General features: G+C 41.0%; 1 long non-coding RNA gene across 1 annotated transcript; it reads left to right on the top strand.

Moving 5' to 3' along the window:
- The first annotated feature begins 69 nt into the window (after positions 1-69).
- Positions 70-21,494, top strand: LOC144223111 (uncharacterized). The gene is made up of 3 exons (XR_013332570.1): positions 70-108; positions 9,891-9,998; positions 21,341-21,494. It is a non-coding gene; the product is annotated as an uncharacterized LOC144223111 (long non-coding RNA).
- Positions 21,495-25,430: the final 3,936 nt, after the last annotated feature.

The following is a 25,430-nucleotide window of genomic DNA, read 5'->3' as shown; positions in this document are numbered from 1 at the left end:
CCCACCTGCCCCACCCCGCCCACGCCTCTCCCGCGCGGGACCTCTCCCGCGAGATCGCGGGCCGCACGCGNGGTGTGCAGACTCGCGGGCCGGGAGGTGCAGGACCAGGTAAGGGCTGAGGGAAACGCCGGGGGACGACAGGAGCGGGCGTGAAGAGGGGTTGTGTGGGGCCGGGAGGGCTGCCTCGGGGCGTCGCCGAGGTCCGCGAGCACCTCCTCCCAACCCTGGGTGAAGACGCTTCTCCCCGCAGCCTAGGGGCTCAGAGGAGTCCTCGACTCTCACCTCCAGACGAGGAAGAGCGACCCCGCGTTATCCGGAAGATGCCGGGGAAGCGCGGGGTCGGAAGCTGCTTCCGGTCCCCGCGGCAGGGTTGGGGGCCGGGCCCGGGTTGAGGGAGCGGTTGCCATGGAGACAAGCTGCAGCCGCCGGTGGCGGCTGTCCGTGAGGCGGCTCCCGAGCTAGCGGAAGGGGATAACCCCGGCCGGCGGGCATGCGGCTGCTCCTCATCCTGGTTCACAAAACCGGAGTTGTTATTTCTCAGAGTTCTTCTTCTTAGGTTAGAAGAACCTAAGTAAATTCCATTTACTATTTCATTAACCCAGTAAGGTTATTCCCATTCAACAACAAATAAGCCCAAAATTTCGTGACTTGCCCAAGATCACAGGAAAGGGAAGACTACTGCGCTTTCTGCCTTTAAGTACAGCCTGCCTGTATTACCGTCCCCGCTACTGGGGTTGGTTGTACGCCAGGTAGTACTGTTGTAAGGAAAAGGTTTGACCCCTCCCCACGCTTTCACAGGAAAACCTGATGGCCCTTAAAAAAGGTGAAACCCATGTACCTGCATATTTTGGCACCAATATATACGTCTCTATTTCCTCAGATAATCTTTTAAGTACATTTAAAAATAAATTTGAGGCTAAATGAGCTACAAGGCCACATCCCCACATATTGGCTTCCTCTTCCACCTACTTTCCACAGGGATTCTTGGAAAATGTAGTTGTAGTGGGAAGTGGAGAATTAGGGAGAGAACAGAGTTGCTTGAAAACCACTTGCTAATAAACAACATTAACAAGAAAAAAGAAAAACCTTTTGGTATGACCTCCCTCCCCTCAAAACTATGTCCGTATCAGAGCCTGAAATGATGAGAGAAAAGGATGCTTAATTTCAACTGTACCAGACCTAGGGTTAGGGGAGAAACTTGTATCTTAGTTAACCTACAATGACATTAAATTTGAAGAAGTTCTTACATCAATAGGGGACTCTCACAAGATAAGATTATTTGTTGAGGTAGCTACTAACACAAATAGCAAGACAGTCCAAAAGTGCAGAAGGGAATGTGTTTACTCTGTTGGTGGGTAAGTTAATTTAGTCAAGGCAATGAGGCATCTGAATCCAGAGCAGACAATTCCTGACAATGGTGTGAAGTCCTAGAAGGTAGTTTATGGAAACTTCTGCACGGCAAAGGAAACAATCAATAAAACTAATAGGCAACTGACAGATGGGAAAAGATAGTTGCAAATGACATATCAGATAAAGGCCAGTATCCAATATCTATAAGGAACTCATTAAACTCCACACCTGAAAAACAAATAATCCAGTGAAGAAATGGGCAGAAGACATGAACAGACACTTCTCCAAAGAGGACATCCAGATGCCTAACAGACACATGAAACGATGCTCAGCATCCCTCATCATCAGGGTAATACAAATCAAAACCATACTGATATACCATCTCATGCCGGTCAGAGTGTCTAAAATGAACAAATCAGGAGACTACAGATGCTGGTGAGGATGTGGAGAAATGGGCACCCTCCCACAATGTTGGTACACCAGAGGGCTGGTGCAACCCCTCTGGAAAACAGTATGGAGGTACCTCAAAAAATTAACAATAGAACTCCCCTATGACCCAGCAGTAGCACTGCTAGGAATTTACCCAAGGGGCACGGGAGTGCTCATGCATAGGGGCACATATACCCCAGTGTTCATAGCAGCACTCTCAACAATAGCCAAAACATGGAAAGAACGTAAGTGTCCATCAACTGACAAATGGATCAAGAAGTTGGGGTTTATCTATACAATGGAATACTACATGGCAATGAGAAAGAATGAAATCTGGCCATGTGTAGCAACATGGATGGACCTTGAGGGTGTTATGCTGAGCAAAATAAGTCAGGCAAAGGACAAATACCATATGTTTGCACATATAGGTGGATTAGGAGGAAGTTAATGGAGGATGAAGCAGGAGAAGAAGGGGAAAAATAGTTGGGAAGAGGGAGGGAGGCGAACCATGAGAGATTCTTGAATGCTGAGAACAAACTGAGGGCTGAGGGGGGGTGGAGGAGAGGGGAAGGAGGGCGATGGGCATGGAGGAGGGCACTTGTTGGGATGAGCACTGGATGTTAATATGGAAACCAACTTAACAATAAACTATTTAAGAAAGAAAAAAACAACAACAATAAAAAAAGGAAGGTAGTTTAAGGAGAAAATGGACAGTAGTTGAAGCCTGCAAGAGAATAGGGAACTGTGAAAAGCCAAAGGATTTGGCAAGAGGTCAGGAGTGAATTTATGGGTTTGAATTGTACCAAATATCCAGATCATCCCAGAAGCTGAAATTAAAAAAAAAAAATAAAAGAATACATAAATTTCACCATATAAGGGGAGTCTGGATGGCTCATTTGGTTAAGCCTTGGACTTCAGCACAGGTCATGATCTCATGGTTGGTGAGTTCCAGCTCCACATCAGGCTCTCTGCTGTGAGTGCAGAGCCTGCTTCAGATCTTCTGTCCCCATCTACCCCTGCCCCTCCCCCACTTGTGCTTTCCCAAGAATAAANTATTTACACCCTCAACTGCCATGCTTCTCCAATTCCTTGCTTTGATAGTGAAACTATTGTTGGCTCCATGTTCCAGGCAGAAGTCTGGGAAGTCACCTTGCGTATTTCCTTCTTCCTTATTTACTACATCCAGAAGTGAGCAGATAGACCTGGGCTCACTCCTCAAATCTGTCACAAGCTAGCTGTGGATAAGGTCCTAAAATTTGCTCTTTATCTCATTTATAAAATAGAGATCACAATAGTCATTTTGTTGGAAGAAGACAGATAAAATAATGTAGGTAGGTAAGGCTCCCCTGGTAATTCCTACAGGTAGTCATATTAGTTTCTTGGGGCTGCTATAACAACCACAAAGTTGGTGCCTTAGAATAACAGAGATTTATTCCCTCAGTATTAGAGGCCAAAAGTCTGAAATTAGTTTCACGGGCCAAAATCAAGATGTCAGCAGCACGGCACAACCTCTGGAGGCTCTAGAGAAGAATCCATTCCTTTCCTCTCACAGCTTCTGGTGACTGCCAACATTCCTTCACATGTCACTGCATCACTCCAACCTTCAAGGCCAGCATCTTTCTTTTTCTCCCTCTGGTAAGGTTGCATGTAGTTGCATTTAAGACCTATCCAAAAAATCAAGGATAATCTCAAAATCCCTAATGTAATCACCCCTGTAAAGACCCTTTTCCCAAACAAGGTAACATTTACAGATTCCAGGAATAACCTAATGTTTTTGGGGGACATTTTTTTTTGTCTACCACAGCAGATGAGGTTGAGAACCTCTATATTGGCTAAATAAAGAACTGCCTTACAAGGAAAGCATTTGAGAAGAGTTTGGTTGTTTTGGTTTGATTTTTTTAATTGAAGTATAATTAACATACAGTGTTATATTAGTTTCAAGTGTACAATATAATGACTCAACAATTTTATACATTACTCAGTGCTAATCAAGGTAAGTACATTCTGAATCCCCTTTATTTCACCCTTCCTTCTTCCCTGAGAGGAGTTTTAACCAATGGTCTATGGGCCCTGTGTCTGTATGCCCAGTGTAGTAACCACTAAATACATGTAGCTAGTTAAGTTTTAACAAATTGAAATTAAATAGAAACTCAACTCCTCAGTCACTTTTGCCAATTTCAAGTTCTCAGTAGCCTCATATGGCTAGTGCCTATCATATTGACAGCACAAACATCACTGTAGAGAGCTCTAATGGACACCACTGAAATGTGTGTTTTTAGGTACATACTTGTACTTTTCTGGGGACAGGGTCTAACAGAAGACACAGGTTACCAATCTTGACAGAGAATAGCCCATTGTGTTTTATTGTCCCGTGCTTTTAAAATTGAGTTGGTTCCCAAAATGTAAATTTTGATTCAAAACATTTAAAAAATATCTGCACAACTCACTTCTTTTGGAAAACTGAAAATCTAAGAATACTGATCCTGCACTTCCTCTGGACAAATGTTTCTTTGAGCAAAGTATCTGCTACCTATGGACACTGAGAGCATGCTTTCTCCAGTTGGTGAAAGTTCCCACCTGCCCCTTTCCATTTCCATCACCTGCCCCGTTTCTAGTTTGAGACTTCTGGTCTTCATCGTCTACCTGATTCTCAAAGATGTCCATGACTCATATATCACTGCTTCTCAAAGTTGAACGTGCATAGGAATTGCCTGAGGATCTTGTTAAAAGCAAATTCTGATTCAATAAGGTTGAGGGTGCCCAAGTTTCTGCATTTCTGATACATTTCCAGGTGATAATGCTTTCAGTAGCAAGGCTTTGAATCTAGGAACTGGTTCATGATATCTACCAACAAGGAAACCAAGGCAATGCTATTTCCTGGAATAACTTAATGAAGAGCCAAATTCAAGCTGCTAGAAAGCTGATTCCAGTATCAGATGAGTTAACATTCTGAAGAGGATCAAACAACCTGAAGATGATATACCCCTTCCTAGCATGGATTCCTTGATGATCAATAAGGGCTGAGTTCTAACTCCCCATTCCCCAGTGTAAACGATCTGCTGCTGAAGAAGGTTTGGGCTTTAAGTAAAGATTTTTCAAAAAAATGTCCCCAACCTAAAAGATGAGAATTCACAGGTTAAAAGGGCCAGTCCTTTGAATGCAAAGCACAAGGGAGGAAGACATGTATCATTCTGGAATTTCTCAAAATACAGGACAAATTTGAGATACTAAAGCCTTCCAGAATCTAAGGAGCTGTAAACTAAAATTTGAAAAAAAGATGATTATTAGACTTCTCAATCTAGAAGATGATGAACAATGCCATCAAAATCTTGAGGAAAATTAATCCCAACTCAAACACTGCTGAGTCTTATTCACAGTACGAATAAGGACATTTTCAGACATGCTAAGTATTAAAAAAAATTACCTCCATGCATCCTTTCTCAGGCGGCTACTGGAAGTCAACCCTAAAGAGAGAGTAATCCGAGTAAGAAAACACAGATAGGGGATTCAACATAGTAAGTAATGAAGGAAATTCTTGAAAGAGTGATAAAGGAGATTCCAGGTGACAGATTTGGCGTTAAGAAGTAGAGGGATGGAGAGCTCAACACACATACCTCCATGGGGAAAAAATAGTGCAGATAGAGTACTGGCTGTGTTTGTTAAATTCCAGTGCTGCGAAATTTATACTTCGAGTTTAAAGTTAGTGATTCTGGCAGGATCAGTGTTGGATCCATAGAAGACTAAGCAAAGGGGGAGGGGGGGAACACCACTCATTTATCACTAAGTTCAGGCAAACAAAATGGTGTGCAAGAAATTTAATTAGGGTATGTTATAAGGCTTAGCTGTGGATAATGCTTACATAATCATTATAGTGTGAACACTGAAATCTGACCTAACCAAAATAAGTTCTAAGTATATTGGGAGGTTTTGGGAAAGGGAGGCATGATAATTCTGTCTATGAGGGAAGTGTGGCTGTATAAGAGAGGTAAATACTTGTATTTCATAATATGAACTTAATATGTAAAAGTAAAATATCAAAAGGAATAACTATCTTAAGTTATTTAGGACATGTAAGTAAATCCCCATAGAAACAGCTATAAGAGTAGAAAGTGGGGGTACCTGGGTGTCTGATTTTGGCTTAGGTCATGATCTCACAGTTCATGGGTTCAAGCCCTGTGTCGGGCTCTATGCTGACAGCTCAGAGCCTGGAGCCTGCTTCAGATTCGGTGTCTCCCTCTCTGCCCCTCCCCAACTTACACACACACGCACTCTCTCTCAAAAATAAACATTAAAAAAATTTTTTTTAAAAATAAAAAGAGTAGAAAGTGGATGCAGTCCTGCAGAGCAGGGTGCAGTGCTAGAGTGGGGAGGGGATTGCCCTTGTTCATTCTAGGTCTTCTAGACCAATTAGACTTCAGTTATGTGTATTATAACATCAGTTATAGAGAATAAACTATAATTGCACCTCCCATTCCCTTTAAGCCTTTTAAAAATTAATTTTATTTTTGAGAGAGGGAACAAGTGAACAGGGGAGGGGCAGAGAGAGAGAGAGAGAGGGAGAGAGAGAATCCCAAGCAGGCTCTACACTGTCAGCACAGAGCCTTATGCAGGGCTCGAACTCATGAACTGTGAGATCATGACCTGAGTCAAAAACAAGGATTGGACACTTAACTGACTGATCCGCCTAAGTGCCCCAAACATTTATTTATTTTTAATGTTTATTTATTTTTGAGACAGAAATGAGCAGGGGAGGGGCAGGGAGAGAGGGGTACAGGGGATCTAAACGGGCTCTGCGCTGACAGCAGAGAGCCTGATACGGGGCTCAAACTCACAAACAGGTAAGATCATGACCTGAGCCAAAGTCAGATGCTTAACTAACTGAGCCATCTGGGTGCCCCTCCCTTTGACCCTTCCAGGTGCACCCTTACCCCTTCACTGTCTTCCCTACTGCCGAATATAATCCACTTATTTTAATCCTTATCTTTTCAGCATTTCATATTATTTACAATACTTCTTCCCCTTTGAATTTTGTCCTTCATTACTCCTCTGTCCTTTTTCTAAACACAGTGGTTCTTGTTCTACAATCCCACATACTATAAGCGTGCTTGTTCTGTCTGTGGTTCCTGCACTTTCCATGTTATAGGCTCTCTTTGGGGCCAGCTCGTGTATTTCTACCTATAAGCCTCAATTACCAGCTCTAAATTAATGAGTATCATTTTGTATCTTGAGCCTGATACTCTTCTTGAGCCTCCTCCCCAAAGAGGTAGCTTTATGAAATATCACTACTTGTTCCACAGGCACCTTAAACTAAATGTGAGTTCTTCCTCACTTCCTCTATACTCACCTCTTTTTCCTCCTTATCTCCTGGACTAGCACCACCATTCCCCCAGTAGAAATCTGGAATCTTCCCAGATGTGTCTCTTTCACTTATGTACATGTCAGACAGGATCTATGGCCCATTCATCCTTGTGTTCTTTCTGTCATTTGTTCCCTTTAACATAGCTGATACATTGCTCTCTAGTTAATTTGTGCCCCATAAATATGTGAATAAAAAGAGGATCAAACTGATGAAAGGGACAGTTTCTGAAAATTAACAAAGACTGTTCAGATATATTTAAAGGCTCAATAGTTACCAGGAGGACAGATAATCTGCAAGAAGGAGAGACCATTGGATCAGAGAGTTGCTGCAGGTAGATATATTGGAATAAAAGCATAATGGCTTCATGACATTTTAATATGAAGAGATAGAGTAATAAATTCCATACAGTACTGAAAATCCATATGTGGTACAACAGTAAAGCCTAAGAAGAAGAGAGATCTCTGGTAGAATTTCAGAGTCTGCTCTCACCTTGGGTGTTTAGCACACTGCCCATATAGAACCTTGCTTCTTGCCTTTCTTCCAAGGCATACGGCTTCAACTATTCATTGTGTGTTAGTTCTCCCCATACTGGAACTAAACATTTGGTGATAACCTGATTTGGTGCTGCATTAGTTTCCCAGGGCTGCCATAACAAGTTACCATGAACTTGATGGCTTCAAATAATAATTTGTTATCTCATGGTTTTAGAGGTTAGAAGTCTGAAATCAAGGGGTTGGCAGGTCCATGCTCCCTCGGAAAGCTCTACAGAAGAGTCCTTCTTTATTTCTTTCCAACTTCTCATGGCTGCCAGGAATCCTGCATCATTTGAATCTCTGCCTCCGTCATCACATGGACTTCTCTCTCTAAGTGTGGCTCCATGTCTCGTTTCCTTTTAAAAGGCCACCAGTCATCGGATTTAGGGCCCACCCTCAATCCAATCTGACTTCATCTTAACTAATTGCATCTGTCCCCCAAAATATACATTTCTAAAGAAGGTCACATTCTGAGTTTCCAGGTGGACATGAATTTTGGGAGGACACTATTCAACCTACTACAATGGCTTTGTAGCTAGCAGTTATTGAAATTCACCCTTTGCTGGTCTGTAAACATGAAATAGGCCTCTTAAATATTTTTGCTTTGCCAACAAGCTTAATGTTATGAATTGTCAGGAGTGGGCTCTGGAGAGACTTTGCAGGAGAAAGGGGCTTCCCTTCCTGGTTCTGGGGTGCTGACCCTACAGACTCGATATGTAGCTCTCCAGGATCTCGCAGATTTCCCTGGCAGCAGTTTTCTCATGCACTCTCATGGGCAGTTTCATAGCAGATTGTCCCTATGAGATACCTCCCAGTAAATGACTTTTGCTTGCACTCTGGAGAAAAGACTTCCAGCATATTCCTTTACCTTGGAACAACAGACACTTATCTGCTATGCAGTGAGCCATGGCCGTGCAGTGTAGAGGAGACTTCTAATAATCAGGTGGATACTGCATGGATATAAATCAGTCTCTTAACCTAGTAACCCTGGTGCTTGTTCAGTGAGCCATAAACAAAGTGGCCACAGTGGCAGGGATGGAGGCTATGCATGGGGTTCAAAAATGTGGACTTCCCCTACCCAGTGCTGACCTAACATTACTGCTGAGTACTTAATCTGTCAACAGAAGAGGCCAACAGTAGGCCCCTCATATGGCACTGCTTCCCCTGGGGAGCAACTAGCCACCTGGTGGCAGATTGATTACACTGGAACTCTTTCTTCATAGAGGAGGCATAGAGTCATTCTCACTGGAATATACATGTTTTCTGAATATGGATTTGGCTTCCCTAATATAATACTTCAGCCAGCTGTACCATCTGTGTCCTTGTGGAAGTATTTATGGAATGCTTTATCCATCATCTTGGTATTCTTCACAGCCTTGCTTCTCATTTAAGAGCTCATTTCACAGCAAAGGAAATACAGCATGGGGCTTATGCTTATGGAATCAACTGGTCTTACTCACATTTTCCATCACCTAGGAGCAGATGGCCTAATTTAAAGTTGGAATGGCTTCTTGAAGACACAGTTGTGCCAATTGGGAGACAATACCCCAAAACAATGTGATTCTGTCTCATAGAATACAGTAGATGCTTTGAATCAGCAACTGTTATATGGTGTTTACTCTCTCATAGGCAGAACACATGATCTGAGAATCAAGGGGTAGAAGTGGGAGTGGCTGCTCTCACTCTTAAACTCAATAATCCATTTGTAGACTTATTCTTCCTGCCCCAGAAACCTTGAGCAATGCTGTGATGGAAGTCATGGTCTCCAAGGGAGGAATGCTACCACTAGCAGACACAATGGTTCAATTGAATTGGAAAGGGAGAATGACTCCTAGACATTTTAGACTTCTTAGGCCATTGAACCAACTAGAAAAAAAAAGTCACTTTAGGTGAGGTGCTGAAGTTGCTATACAATGCAGATAAGGACTATGAGAGAGTTGCCTGGAGGTGTCTACGAGTGAAGGTTTGGATAGCTCCAGCTGAATTTCTGGCTGAGGATGGGGAAAATATGGACTGGGTAGTGGAAGAAGGAAGACGTGATATCACTGACAGCCTCATAGCAAATCACGGAAACCATGACAGTAATAGCTTTGTATATTTCCCATTTGTTTATTGTATATGTGTGTTTATTTTATATGTTAACCATTTTCTTCTATCTCCTTCCTATTGTTATTTTATGTACCTATAGTGGAAAGCTAACTTTACCATTTATTCATTAGGTAGCAGAATATTCAGTGGGACTCTGCCAGAATTTGAGGAGTAATTAAGATTATCAGTGATGGATACATTGGCTGTTGGGACTGTACTTTCCATATTTTGAGGAAGAGGTAAGAACTTTACCTTTACAACTACCAGACAGTTATATTTTGTCACAGGAAAAATTGGAGTTGTGTTATTGATGTACAGAAGTTCAAAAATGAATGGAAGGATGCACATGGAAGCTGAAGAGCCAGAGGGCTAGCCTCATTTGTATCGCTGTGCTTTTGCTTGAGCTATCCTTTGAATCTTAAATGTTGCTTCTTATTCTCTCAAATTTGAGAGAAGCTTATTTTCACCCTGAAGCATCTTCCAATTGCCTATAGTGATTTTCTCCTCATGTGTCCCTGAAGAACTTGACTACATCACACATTTAGCACCTAATTATACTCTGAATGTAATTTTCATCTAATTATTTGATGTATTATACTGCCTTTCCACCAGCCCCAGCCCTCTACATCCTAAGTTCTTTTAGGACTGTGTCTGTCTCCCTTTTTTTTTTTTTTTTTTCATCATCCATCAAAAACACACTAATGAATATGCACTCAATGATTACCTCTTTATTAAATAGCTGTTCTTCCTCACTTGCTGCACTGGTTAATGTGCTTCTTGCTCCAAATTCAGTTTGAGTTAATGTAGTTGTTTCCTAACCTCATTTGACTGAAGAGTACTTTTTAAAGTTTATTTATTTATTTTTGAAAGAGACAGAGACAGTGTGAGCAGGGGCAAAAGAGAAAGACAGAGAGAGAAAGAAAGAGAGAGAGAGAGAGAGGGAGAGAGGGAGAGAGGGAGAGAGAGGGAGAGGGAGGAAGAGGGAAAATCCCAAGCAGGCTTCACGCTATCAGCACAGAGCCTGATGGGGCTCGAACTCAATGAAACCATGAGATCATGACCTGAGCCGAAACCAAGTCAGACGCTTAACCCACTAAGCCACCTAGGTGCCCTGACTAGAAGGTACTTTTGACATTAATATGCGATTTCTCAAAACCACTTGGGAATTAAACAAAATTTCATCCTGGGTGGCACCTGGGTGGCTCAGTTGAGTGTCTGACTTTGGCTCAGGTCATGATCTCATGGTCTGTAATTTGAGCCCCACATTGGGCTTGCTGTTGTCAGTGCAGAGCCCCCTTCAAATCTTCTGTCCCCCAAACCTGCCCCTCCCCCACTTGCACTCTTTTAAAACTAAATCTACATTACAATTTTTTCATCAGTTTTTGTTTAACATATAGCAGTGATTTATGTAAAATATGTTATTACATATTTTATCATTACATTCTTTTAAAAATATACTCTGTAACATTTGTAATTTGACTTTTCCCCAACACTTAAAAATAGTTATGTAAAAATAATTAAAATGACATGCTGTAGTTCCCCAAAAAATTAAAAATAGAATTGCTGTATGATCCAGTAATTCCACTTCTTTGTATAATCTTAGAAGAATTGAAAACAGAATCTTAAAGAGATAGTTGTACACCCATAGTCATAGCAGCATTATTTATAATAGCCAGAAGATGAAGGCCAAACACGTGTTCACTGAGAGATGAATGGATAATCAAAATGTGGCATTGGACATGCAATGGAATATCATTCAGCGTTAGAAAGGAAGGAAATTCTGACACATGCTATAACATAAATGAATCTTAAGGATTTTATGCTAAGTGAGATAGGTCAGTTACAAAAAGACAAATACTATGTAATTCCACGGATATGATTGGAATCAGTAGAGTAGTGAAATTCATAGGAATAGAAAATAGAATGGAGGTTGTCAGAGGCTGGGGGAGGGGGAATGGGGAATTGTTTAATGGGTACAGTTTCAGTTTTACAAGATGGAAAGAATTCTGGAGATTAGTTGCACAACAAAATGAATATGAACTGTACACTAAATGGTTAAGATGGTAAATTTTATGTTATGCATATTTTACCATAACTTAAAAAATTCCAACAGTGTATAAAATGAAGTTTGTAGAGAAGATTATTCATAAACAAGTGAAAGAATATTGACTGGGAATTGGAAAACTGATACTAATATTTTTATATAGAAATGCAGAGTTAGTAGGAGCCAAGACACTCTTAAAGGAGAAGAATGAGGTGGTAGGGTTTGCCCTGTTGGCTCCCAAGGTGCATTAAAAGTCTCTAGTAACTAAAACAGTGTAATATTAATGCAAGTATAGTAAACATATCAGTGGAAGGGATTAAAGATTCCAGGAATAGACTCACACATACATGGTTATTTGATGATTGACATGAATAACGGTGCAGAATAGTGGGTGAAAGATGGTCTTTTTGATAAATGAATTTGACTCAATTAAGTATCTATATAGAAAAAGTAGATAAAATTTTATCCTTACCTCACACCATATACAAAAATCGTTTCCAAATCCATTGTAGACCTAAATCTGAAAAGCAAAATAATAAGGATTTTGGAATATAATATATGAAAGCATCTTCAAGGTATTAGAATAGTGAGTGATTTTAAAAATAGGATACTAAAAGCACTAGTCCCAAAGGGAAAAATTATAAATTGGACTTACTAAAATTCTGAACTTCTAGATATCAAAAGACTGAAAAGGCATGCAAGTGTGGGATCCCAGGATGATTATTGCTGCACAAAAAAATGAAAGGATATGTAATTAATCTCATTTGAGCCATAACACTAAAGATCCTCCATTAATTTTCCTTCTTTCCTTCTTCCCTCCCTCCCTTTTTAAGGAAGCTCTACGTCTAATATAGGGCTTGCAGTCATGACCATGAGATCATGAAGCACGTGCTTCAGCAACTGAGCCAGCCAAGTGTGCTCCAGTAATTTTTAAAAGTAGTGTTGTTGGAGGTTCCAGATTTGTTTTAAAAAAATTGAAAAGACCTTACAGCTTCAATAGAGAGTTTGAGCCTTAATTTTGATATTTAGAAAACCAGCAAATAAAAAATGAAGCAACATAATGATTTTGCAGGAGCAAAAATACACAAGGATGTTACAATAAAGAACATATAATTACACAATACTTTCTGGTTCATCTTTGAACAGTATTTATGAAATCATAAATCATAATATGGTAAAGAGGATTCATTAATATTGTATCATAACTATATTTAGATATAATGTAGTTATGTTTAAATATAGAATAATATTACATTAAAGTTAAACATAGAATAACATATTTATATTTAAATATATTTTATTCATTAGCCCTGTATTATAACTATTTAGAAAAGGAGGAGGTGATAGGGAAAGAAGTAAATCTCTGGTCTTTCAAAGTGGTGATATAGTGTTCTTTGCCCTCTTCTCCACAAGAGGGCGCAAGGTGAATAAGATTTTCAACTCCATTGTTTCATTGCTGGCTTTTGGCTGTCACCAGCCAACCACCGTGTATTTCCATTTTGGTATTGTGTTCAAACTGTTATTGTTAATATCTAAGCAACCATCATTTGAGTTCTGGGCCTATTAAAGGGATGTCCAGACAGATAAGGCATCATTCAAAACACTCACTATCTAATAGGGTCACAGAGGGGAAAGGAACAATACATTTGGAGGACATGCCAAAGGCCCAAGGAATCCCACAGATCATGAGTTGGGAGTATTTCTTTGGAGAGGTTGAAATGGTGGGGTGGGGGTGAAGCAATATCAGTCATGCATTTGGACGAGGCAGTGGGGATTGGATAGACTGCACATGGAGAGATCAAGTGGGAGCACTGAAGGCCAGGGATGGCCATGGCAATGCAGGAAATAGAACACTAGAAGACTTGGGGGTGGGGCTGAAAGATTTCACCACCAAGGCTCTGCCTGCAAACACTGGGCAGAGTCAGGTCTGTTCTCCTTTCTGTGCCCCTGGCAACCTGCTATGTTCCCTCAAGGTCCCATGACTTCCACACACACATACTGTGCCCTGCCCATCCCCCTGGCTGTCTTCAGGTGTACTTCTCCCTCTCACAGAGGCCATTTCTTTGTCCAGGGACCTTTCCTCTTATAGACTGGCATTTTCCTTCAGGCCTTTCCCACTCATCTGAAGGTTTGCTCTCATATCAAGCGTAGGCTGCCTTATGCAGGACCTCTAAGCTCTTCTGACCTCTGACATGGTTGTTCTTCTTAGCCTGTTTCCTTCCTTGAGGCTCCCTGGTCTCTAACTCTTTTCTCTCCCACCACTGGCATCGTCATCCTTCTTTCCTCTGGTATGACATCTGTCACCTGGTTAGCTCACCTGTCTGAAGGCCTGGAAACAGGCTGACTCCCAGGACCCACAGGGTTCTCTTGAATACAGCTGACACTGTTCTACATCCCCATTTTCCCTTTTGTGGCCTCTTCATGCCCTACTTTTTGCATCTCAATTGAACACAAGCAATGGATCTGCTCTTGAACTCAGGACTTGAGAAGTAGAAAAGGCATGTAACTACCCTTCCAGGTGTAACTAGGAGAGGATTTTTAACTGAGCTTGTCTGCCGTGTGGTATAATGGTGTCATGGAAATCACACCAAACCAGGGGTCATAATGCACAGGCTGTCCTCCTGGTGCTGTCCTTCCTGGCCAGGGCACCAGGGGCAAGTGACTTTACCTCTTGGAGTCTCCATTTCCTAGCCTGTAAAATGAAAGCAATGGTGGTAATTACCTCATAGGAATGTCCTGAGAAATAAATGAGGTAATAAATGAAGTAGTATTTCCCAAGTGTCTACACTAAAAAATGTAGCTGTTATTATTATTATTATTATTGTTTCTTCATCTGTGAAAGTCAAGGGAAGACTGAATGATCTCCAAGAGGGCCCTCAGGCTCTGTCTTCTAAGTTGGTCAAGTATGACTTGCCATATGTGATCATGTTTTATAACTCAGTCCTTATAGTTTCTCTGATCTTCTTTCCTTCTCTGGCAACTCCCACCTCACCCCAGGCCTTGGAACACCTCCGTAAACAGCTCTTTGTGCTAAGTTCCTCTCTGTTTGAAAGAGTGAGTTGTTTCAGTTCTACATGCAGTGGCTTCATCATCTGGGGAGTCTGCCCCAGGCACTTGGGGTACACGGACCAAACTGGAGGAGTCACTGCCATTTCTGCCCACGTTTGAGTTTCTAGGTATGGAAAGGGGCCAGAAGATGCTGTATTGGTTGCCATGACAAGCCACCTGTTGTATACAAATGTTTTTATTTCTATTCCGGAGCAAAATCTCATATAGCCTGTGATAGGGCAGCTTTTCTGGGCCTGAGGAAGGGCTGAACCTTCAGTGATGTGTTAAGCTGATCAGGTTGCCAATCCCCTTTAGGACATGTCTGGTTTTTGGCTTTTGCTGCCTTCCTGCTCTAGAAGAACAGAAACCATGAGAAATAACAGCAGCCACAAGCAAACTCTTTGTTCACTGCACCTGCATTCAAGCACAGCAAGATTTGAAAGTAGAGCTAGAGTTGGCTCAGTTCAGGTTGAATGATAGGTGCTCCTTTCCCAAGTGATGGTCAAGACCACTTACAAAAGAGGTTTCCAAAAACTGGTTCTATGATCCCGGCTAACCTCCTACCTCTGGCCTATAAAAGAGGTTTAAGGGCCACTGGTGGTGTTGGTCCCAGCCTGTGCTGTGGAGGAAGGAATCGGGGGGCTGCACATGAGGGGCCTGTGCTCCCGTGGTTTGTAAGAGCAGAGGGAATGTATGGGTGTTTTCCAAGGACCAGGCTTGGGCCACTCAGGTGAGAAAGCTGGCATGGGGTTGTTTGATAATCCCAACCGAGAATGCTGAAAAAAATCCCCAGATACTATGGAATCTCTGAAAACCCCACAAAATTACCTCTTGGGAGGTAAAGCTCTTGTTTCATGGGGACAGCTGATGCCACATCATCAACGGAATTCCAAGTTGTGTGAGAGCTTTCTTGCCCTACTTTCGCCTCCACCCTGGGTGGGGTCAGAAACCATGGCAAAGGGTGGAGTGAAAGTCATGAAAGAGGTTGGAGAGAAAAGAAAAATCTATCAGGACTTTCCCCTAACAGGTGACATGGCAGAGGAGGTAAAACCTAGCCCAAACATGAAGTTTAAAGGTTATTATTATTATTAATTATTATTATTGACGCCACACTTTAATTACTGGTTCTGCAGTGACTAGAGGACCTTTTGTTACTCTTAGGAGCTTCCCAAGTGTCTCTCCGCACGGCAGGGAAGAACCAACCCCACCACAGGGAGAAAGAGTGATGCTCTCAGACCCCCATCTCCATGAAGCCTGTTTGCTCCACGGAAAGGCCAGGCTGGCGTTCCATGCGAGCATTAGAAGTCCATGGAGTGGCCATAAGGAGTGACAGCAGCTCTAGGCTTTATTCTTGTGTAGGATCCTGACCCCAGGAGTGTTCCTGACCCACTCCTAGGAGCAGAGGGCTTTCGCTTCTCTCAGAAGCAGTGGGTCTCACCCAGTAAAGCTTCAGATGGGATGGGGGAGTAGAGGAGAAGGGGGAAGATGTGAAATAAAATGTTGAGAGCAAGGGGACGTGAACTTGTCTAAGGAGTATGGTGAGCTTGGCTGGCAGGACTAGTGCTCATTTGAGATCTGTGAAAGAACTTTCCTGGCTGTGACACCCCTGTCTCTGTTACCTGCTCCTCAGGTCTGATGGCTGAATGGTTCTGGGTAACCGGCACTGGGGTAGAGAAAAGCTGCAATGTGATGCAGGATAACATAAGGCAAGTGGTGATGTGCTGGACCACAGATTGTCTAAGCCAGATGAGGGAGAAAATGAAACATTGGCCCTGCACTCCATGCCCTGTGGGTCCAAGCACTGGAGCTGGAATTCTGCAGAGTGGGAACCGCAGGAGATGATGGTGCCAGAACAGCAGTCTTCCAGCACACTTTTGAAGGGGGTACATTCACTTGTGAAAATAAGATCTGGGGTGAGGCTGTGGGCATCGGTAGCTGAGCTGTTCTGTGGGGAGAGGATGGTTGTGGAGATGATGAAGGACTGAGAAGCCAAGGTGTGGTATCTCATCCATGGTACAGAAGGACAGCAGAAGGGTGGAGAGGACTGAGTCAGTCAGTCAGGGGCTAGAGTCACTGCATAATGAGGAGGTGAGTAGACACCAGCCACAAGGAGAGTCATATGTGATAAAGTCTTCAGGGCATGAACCTTTAAGGGAGCTCTACTGCAAGAGAGGAGAAACAGATTGGAAACAGATCCAGATGGTTGGAGTGACTGGAAGTCTGCAGTATAATATCCAGTTAAGCTCTACTCTTTTCACCACACACACACACACACACACACACACACACACACATACACACACAGCCTGAGCTGAGCTGATCAGGGTCTGGAACACACTAATCTAGAATGGACTGACCTAACCCTCTAATCACTGATGCCCTCCAATGGCTCTTAAGACAGGACATGCTATAGAGGGAGTGAGGCAGCGATGGCCTGGTATGGTTTCCCTCAACCCTTCTACTCTCTCTTCTTCATTTGAGGTAGACAATTATTTGCCTGGTACAGGGGCTGGCAAAGTGTCACATCAATGCTCTCCAGGTGGCTCTTCATGGCTGATGGGTGAGTGAGGCTGGCAATTAGACACAATCATGTTTAACAGGTCCCGGTGTTTGAACCAGCAGCCATAGAAGGATAGTTTCCTCTGCCATTTCTCTGTATGACATACACATGTATAAAGCAAGCTGGAACAGACACATCCGAATGGCTCATTCCCCCCAGGGAGGGGAGTTTCAACATATAAATCATACTTCTCTTAGCATTTTGACACAGTGAAGCCTATTCAGTGCTCCAGCTTGATATACTGCTCTGTGCTTGCATGAAATACCAGATGTTATAATAATTTGTCTGTGGGAATGTCTTGCCTTGTGTATTTGACATTTCCCCTCTTCTGGATCCACAGTGATACTGACTTGTTGGTGTTTAGGTGCCACACCTGAAAGCAACAGCCATGTCATTAGCATCCCCACTCTCCTCCAGCTGACCTGAAGCAATCTGCTCAGGGTCTAGTCCAAGGTCTGGTGCACACCCCCTGTATACAGAGTCTTCATTCTTCACCCCCAACCCTCCATCAAGGTTTAGGTTCTCAAAGCTACAGGAGCCCACGAGTTCTACTGGAAGAAGAGAAAGGACTGGGCAAAGCCGCCATGACCATCAGCAAAACCGAGAAGGAACACCAGGGGGAGCAGAAAGCGAGTGGAGGGGTGACGGAGAAGCAGGGGAAGAGAAGGGTAGGGGTCTGCAGTGTCAGGCACTGCCCATGGAAGCAGGGCAAGACCTAAAGGGCAATTGCAGGAGCTGGTGAGAGATGTTCAGGGAGGCCTGTGTGGGGTATAGAAGCCAGATCACAATCTGGCTGGGTGTGAGGAAACGGAAGAGGCGGGTGCAGACAGCTCTGGCTGAGAAAGGGTGGGAAGAAACGGGGCAATACCTGCAGGGGAGCTGTTTTTATGACGGGTGAGGTTTGAGCCCTGACGAAAGGCCCGCTTTGTGTTTAAATGCTCTTTGGTTGTAGCGTGTTAAGGCCAAGGTGGTAGTCAGTCGTAGGGAGGGACGCTGCCAGAGTTCCACCTCTGGTAAGACTGTGATGGCACCTGATCACATGTGTGTCACGGGCCAGTGGTTCGTAGTCCCACTCCAGGATCGTGGAGGCTGGGGAGTGCACAGGACCCGGATTATTTGCAACCGCTACAGGGGGCGTGGCAAAAAAAGTGTAAATAAGTAATAAGGAAAGAGGAGAAAATAACTCAGAAATCTTCATGTAATTGAAAATTACTTCTTTTTAAAAATTTTTTAAGTTTATTTATTCATCTTGTGAGAGAGAGCGAGCACAGGAGGGACAGAGAGAGGGGAAGAGAGAGAATCCCAAGCAGTGTGGGGCCCGATGTGGGGCTCAAACCCACCAATCGTGAGATAGTGACCTGTGTAGAAATCAACAGATGCTCAACCAGCTGAGCCGCTCAGACGGCCCTCTTTTTTTTTTTTAAATTTTAATAGGCTTGCTTTGTAATATTTTACAATATATTATAAATATCTATCCCTATAAATAACAAATGCTCAATAAAATTATTTAAAAGGCTGCTTTGTGCATTCTGTAATATAAATGTATCATAATTTATTTAACAAACCTCTATTATCATACATTTAGTTTGTGTTTTATTTTGCTATCAATATTGCATCCATTCCCATATCTGTTTTTAAACTTTTTTTTTTTAATGAAAAATTACTGGCAAACACAAAAGTAGAGAGTAAGGTGGCAAACTACCACTTATTCATCAACCAATTTCAATAATTATCAAAATGTCCACTACTTTTTTGAATGTTTATTTCTTTTTGAGAGACAGAGCATGCACAAGTGAGCAAGAGGCTGACAGAGAGGAGTACAGAGGATCTATAGGAGGCCCTGCAGTATCAGCAGTGAGCCTAATGCAGGGCTTGAACTCATCAACTATGAGATCATGACCAGAGGTGAAGTCGATGTTCAACTGACTGAGCCACCCAAGCACCCCGAAAATTAACTTCTAAAAATCTACCAACACCTAAAAGTTAACTATAATGGATTTAAAAAACAAATATCAAACACCCCGGAGCTCTGAAAAGGCTTTTCTAGAGCCCAAGTGTTCTATGGACATCCTAGGGGAATGATCCCAATTTTAGGAGAGAGGCAAACTATAGTTAGAGTGTATCTGATGACTAGAGACACATAGTCGTAAACACAGCAACACATAAACACATGCATCAGGTCCTGGGGGGAAAGAGGGTGTGGAGGTTGGCTCTTGCTGGTTATAGGCAAAAGAGGTGAACTTGGAAGAAATGGGTGTATTTTATTGCACTATAAGTTACCAAAGAATGATTTCAGGATGGTGAATATCTTGGTAAAAAATGTGATCAAATGACACCATGCCTCAAAAATCCCTAAAATTATAGGGTGCCACGATGGCTCAGTTGGTTAAGTGTCCAACTCTTGATTTCAGCTCAGGTCATGATCTCATGGTTCGTGAGACAGAGCCCTTCATCGGGCTCTGCGCTGACTGTGGAGCCTGCTTGGGATTCTTTTTCTCCCTCTCTCTCTGTTCCTTCCCTGCTCTCTCTTTTTTTTTCCCTCTCTCTCTCAAAATAAATAAACTTTAAAAAAGGGCAAAATTAAAATTGGATTAATTAATTAAAATTAAAATTGAAAAGGATGGGGGCGACTGGGTGGCTTAGTCGGTTAAGCGTCCGACTTTCACTCAGGTCATGATCTCGCGGTTCGTGGGTTGGAGCCCCGCGTCGGGCTCTGTGCTGACTGCCAGCTCAGAGCCTGGAACCTGTTTCAGAGTCTGTGACTCCCTCTCTCTCTGACCCTCCCCTGCTCACGCTGTCTCTCTCTCTCTCTCTCTCTCTCTCCTAGAAATAAATAAAACATTAACAATTTTTTTAAAAAAAATTGAAAAGGATGAGTAGCTGATAAACTAAAGCACACAAGTTGTGTTTTAAAAGGACAGAATTCTGCTCCTCACCACGGTGGAGTAACAAGAGACTGCATTTGTCGTCGGACGTGAAACAACCAAAAAAAGAAAAATGAACAAACTGTATGAAACAATGGTTTTGAGGAGACTGGACCTTAGGTGACAAATGACAGTGATCCCTGAGATAAGAGAAACAAATGACTATTCCAGCTTACTTGAGAGTTTTTAGGTGACAGTACAGGGAAGGGGAGTCAAGCAATGTAAGACCCAGCTACATGCTGCTTCCAAGAAACCCATTTAATATAAAGACATAGAGGCAGAAAGCAAATTGGTAGTTTTCAGGGACAGAACTAGGAGAAGTGAGAAGTGACGACTTAACAGGTACAGGGTTTTCTTTTGCGGTGATGAAAATATTATTTGGGAACTAAATAGAGGTAGTGATAACAACATTGAATGTACAATAGTACATTTGAATTAGTACAATTGAATGTACTATTCAGTGTGCCACTGAATTGCACACTTAAAAAATGGTTATCTTGATGTTACATGGATTTTACCTGGGGGGAAAAACTGACTGGGCACACGAGAACAAAACAATATAAATGACAATCAACAGAAACCAGAAACCCATAGGAGGTCTAGAGAATGAAGTTATAAAACTCAGACTTTAAAATAATTGTGCTTGGTGCATTCATCGAGAGATGAAAAATGAGATAGTACTTTGATAGAGAAATATAAACTATATAAAGAAACCAAAGGGAAATTCTAGAGCTGTATGTACAGCAATCAAAATTAGTAACTCAGTGGATGATAGGTTTCATAGCAGAATAGACAGCTGAAGAGAAAATAAATAGGTGGTTTAGAAGACAATATTCAGAATACAATATTGAGAGATGGAAAAAACAGAAATAAAAGATAAGAGACAAAGAAGTTGTAGAATGGAATCCTGTAAGGAGAGGAGAGGATGATTGGGACAGAAGAAGTTTTTGAAGAGTTAATTTTTAAAAATTGATTCAAGATATTGAGCCATGCATTTATTTACAGTTGACTTCCAAGCAGAAACGATGGAATCTGGAAGACAATGAATGATTATCTTCAAAATGCCGAAAGAAAATATCAGCCAATAAATGGTGTAGACAGCAAGTACTCTAGCAGCTCATAAGTGGGACACTAACTTAGGACAAGAGAGATCTGAAAGAATCAAAAGAGGTAGGTAAAGATTGAACAGGCCGCTGAAAAGGCATTAGCAAGGGACGTTTTCTAGGCAGGTGGTTAGGAAATCTCAAGGACTCCTGGTAGAACAGTGAGTCAGTCTGTTTGGATGAAGCTGAGCTCCCCTGAGCCAGGGGTGGGATGGAAAGGGTCAGTAGGAGCAAGATGGTGAATGATCTCATTCTGCAAGTGATAGGAAATAGTGAGGGTGTTTTTGTGGCATCCTGCCTTGTTTCTTGGTAGGATGCTACTGCTAAAAGTCCTTTCCACATTTTTCTGATACTACCCATTAGGTATAAATCATACTGTCTCTTGCTACTTTACTGAGTGAAATGAAATTTAGATAAGTACCAGCTTCAGCCTGCACTGTACTTTCATTCCCTTGAGAGGAAATATTATTGATTACCATTTTTAGAGAATTCAATTGCAAAGAATCTTATTTCCTCTTTGAATTGTTCCTCTGGAGCTAGAGTAGGACAGTAAATTAGGGAGTGAAGGGAAAATAAAGTTCCCCTTCAAAGTTGTTTCCATATGGCTGACTTTTTGAGTTACTGTCTTTCTAACCACCATACTTTCAGTCCTAATCTTTCCCTTTCTGTCTTCATAAGAGCAGAGATGATCCTTATAAACCCATACTGTCTTAATCAGTCAACGTAAGCCCTATTTTGCAATATAGTCAGTTTATCACAGTAAAGCTGGAGGGAAAAAAAAGATTCCTCAACTTTAATTTACAGCCCTTTTGCTGATTTTAAATCTCTACTATACATTTGGTATAGCGAGTGTTCTGCTTCTAACTGCTATTTGCAATGTATAACTTTCCAAGCAGGGTCTACACAAAGGGCTTGCAGGGTCACAGATACATGTGAGAATGTCATTAGATAGTGTCAGATTGCTCTTAAGAATGGTTGTACCAGTCTTTTCCTCTCACCATCAAAGTATGAAGGTTTCATTTTCTGCAAGCTTGCAAAAGTTTGATATTATCCAATTTTCAAATTTCAGCCCATCAAATGAGTATAAAGTGATGCCTCATTCTTTCATTACTTCAGGTGAGCTTTTTTTCATATGCTTATTAGCCATTTGGGTTTGCCTTATTTATATACTTTGCCAGTTTTCTAAGAGTGCCCTATCTTTGTATTTTGTGAGATTTTCATATATATTTTAGAGTAGTGCTGTCTAGTAGAACTTTATGAGATGATGGGAGTATGGTCTACTTGTGCTGTCCAATATGGTAGGCCCTAGCCATGTATGGCTATTGCATTCTTGAAATGTGACTAGTGTAACCAAGGAAGTGGATGTTCAATTTTACTTAATTTTAATTTAAATGTAACTAGCCACACATTGGCTTCTTTTACTCAGCATAATAGTTTTGAGTTTCATCCATATTGTAGCATGAATCAGTAATAATTTGTTCCTTTTTATTCTTGAGTAGTATTCCACTGTAGGGATAGACCACAATTTGTTTATCCATTCACCCATTGGTGGACATTTGTTTCCAGTTTAGGGCTTTTATAAATAAACCTGATATGAACATTTGTATAAAAGTTTAATTTGCCCTACTTTTTGTAGTTAGGTTGAGAGCTGACATAATTGATTTGAGACTTTCTTTTCGAACACAGGTGTTTGGTACTGCTATATACTCCTGTAGCAGGGTCCCTCAAATTATATTATACTTTTATTTTTATTATCTTCAAAATACTTTCTAATTTTTTGTTTGATTTCTTTTGGAGTCATGAGTTAATTAGAAGTGTGTTATGCAGTTATTAAATATGTGAGGTCTTCCAGAGATACTTGTTATTGATTCTAACATAATTGCTAAGTTATAGGAAGCGTGTAGTTGGGTCTTGCTTTGTTATCCACACTGACAATCTGAGCATTTCCATTTTATGTGATTATTGGTGTGGCTATGTTTGTTTGTCATCTTGATATTTGTTTTCTGTTTGTCTGATTTGTTCCTTTTCCCTTTCGCTGCCCTGTTGGTACTGATTGAGGACTTTTTATGATTCCATCTTACCTCATTTGTTGCCTTACTAACTATAATTCTCTGTTGTATTATTTTCATGCTTGCTTTAGGCTCTATAATGAGACTTAAAATTTTTAAATTTCTTTATATTTACCCATGCAGTTACTGTTTCTGATGTTCTTCATTCTTTTGAGTAAATTCAACTCTCTCTCTGATATCATTGTCCTTCTGCCTGAAGGGCTTCCTTAAGTGTTTCTTTAGAACAGGTCACTGATGATGGATTTTTTTCAGTTTCTGTTTATCTGAAAAGGTTTTATTTTGCCTTCTTTTTTGAGAGACATATCTGTTGAGTGAAGAATTTGAGGTTAATAGAATTCCCCTATTGCTACCCTGTCTTCTAGCATGATTTTTTTTTCCAATTAGAAATCTACTCTCATTTTTCTTCTGTGTAATTGCCTTTCATTTTCCCTGCCAGCTACTTTTAAGATTTTCCTTTTATCATTTGAAAATTTGAAAAATTTGCTTATTATGTACCTTCATATAATTTCTTCTTCCCCTTCCTCCTCTACTTCTTCCTCTTCCTTTTCTTCCTCTTCTTCTTCCTCCCCCTTCTTCTCTTCTTTTTTGTGTTTGGGTTCCATTGAGTTTCTTACAACTGTAGATGTATAATTTTCATCAAATTTAGGACATTTTTGGCCTATCATTTTTTACAGATTTTTTTCTGTCCATCCCCTTTATTCTCTCTTCTTTAGGCAGCTCCAATTGTGTGTATATTTGACCATTTGTCGTTATCCCACAGTTCATTGATGCTCTATTCATTTATTTTACTCTTTGTTCTCTTGCTGTCTTATTTTGGCTAGTTTGTATTGTATCTTCAACTTCATGAATCTTTTCCTCTCTAATATCTTGTAGTTACTTTAGGGTTTATATTATATATCTTTAACTTATTATTATCTACCTTCAAGTGATGTATCACTTCACTTATAGTATTAGGAACTTATAATACTTTATTTACATTTCCCCCCCCCCCAGAATTTAAATCATCCATATTATACATTTGTTATAAACACCACAATGCAATGTCAATACCTTTTTTAAGCCCTCAATTATTTTTAAAGGGACTTAAGTAATAAGAAAATATATTTACCCATGTAGTTAGCATTTCTGGTACTTTTCATTTATTTGTGTAGATCCAGATTTATTTCTGTCTCATTTCCCTCTTGCCAGAAGAATGTCCTCTAACATTTTTTTTTTGTACTGCAGTTCTGATGATGATGATGAATTCTTTCAGTTTTTAAATGTCTGAAAATGTCTTTAATTTGCCTGCATTTTTCAAAAGATATTTTCTTTGGGTGTAGAATTTAAGGTAGACATTTTCTGCTTTCAGTACTTTAAAGGTATTGCTCCATATCTTCTTGCTTACATTGTTTCCAGTGAGAAGTCTTGTTTTTACCTTTCTCTTTATGTAAACAACACCTCCCCGACCTCCTGCCAAACTGCTTTTAAGATTTTCTCATCACTGTTTTTTAAAATTATTTTGTGACTTGGTATGTCACTTGGTATTTCTTCATGTTTCTTAGGCTGGATTCATTGAATTTCGTGGGTCTTTGTAGTTATTGTTTGTAAAATATTAGGAAAATTTTCAGCTATGAAGTGAAATATTTTTGACCTCTCATTTTCTTCTCTCCTGTGAAGACTACCTATATGTTAGGCTGCTGGAAGTTGTCCCACACTTCACCAGTGCTCTTTTTTCTTTTCTTCTGCTAAGTCTAGTCTGCCACTAATACCATCCAGTGCATTTTCATTTCAGACACAGTCGTTTTCATTTCTAGAAGTTTGATTTAGGTACTTTTTAGTACATATCTCACATTTCTATTTAAAATTTTGAACATATAGTATACAGTTTTTTTTTTATAAAATACAGTTATAACAATTCTTTTAATGATTTTGCCTTATCCTAAC

The sequence above is a fragment of the Crocuta crocuta genome, unplaced genomic scaffold (assembly GCF_008692635.1).
Source record: "Crocuta crocuta isolate KB4526 unplaced genomic scaffold, BGI_CrCroc_1.0 scaffold231, whole genome shotgun sequence".
Classification (NCBI taxonomy): Eukaryota; Metazoa; Chordata; class Mammalia; order Carnivora; family Hyaenidae; genus Crocuta; species Crocuta crocuta.
The sequence above is the reverse complement of the archived record's forward strand: the minus strand, read 5'-3'. Positions and strand labels throughout refer to the sequence as shown.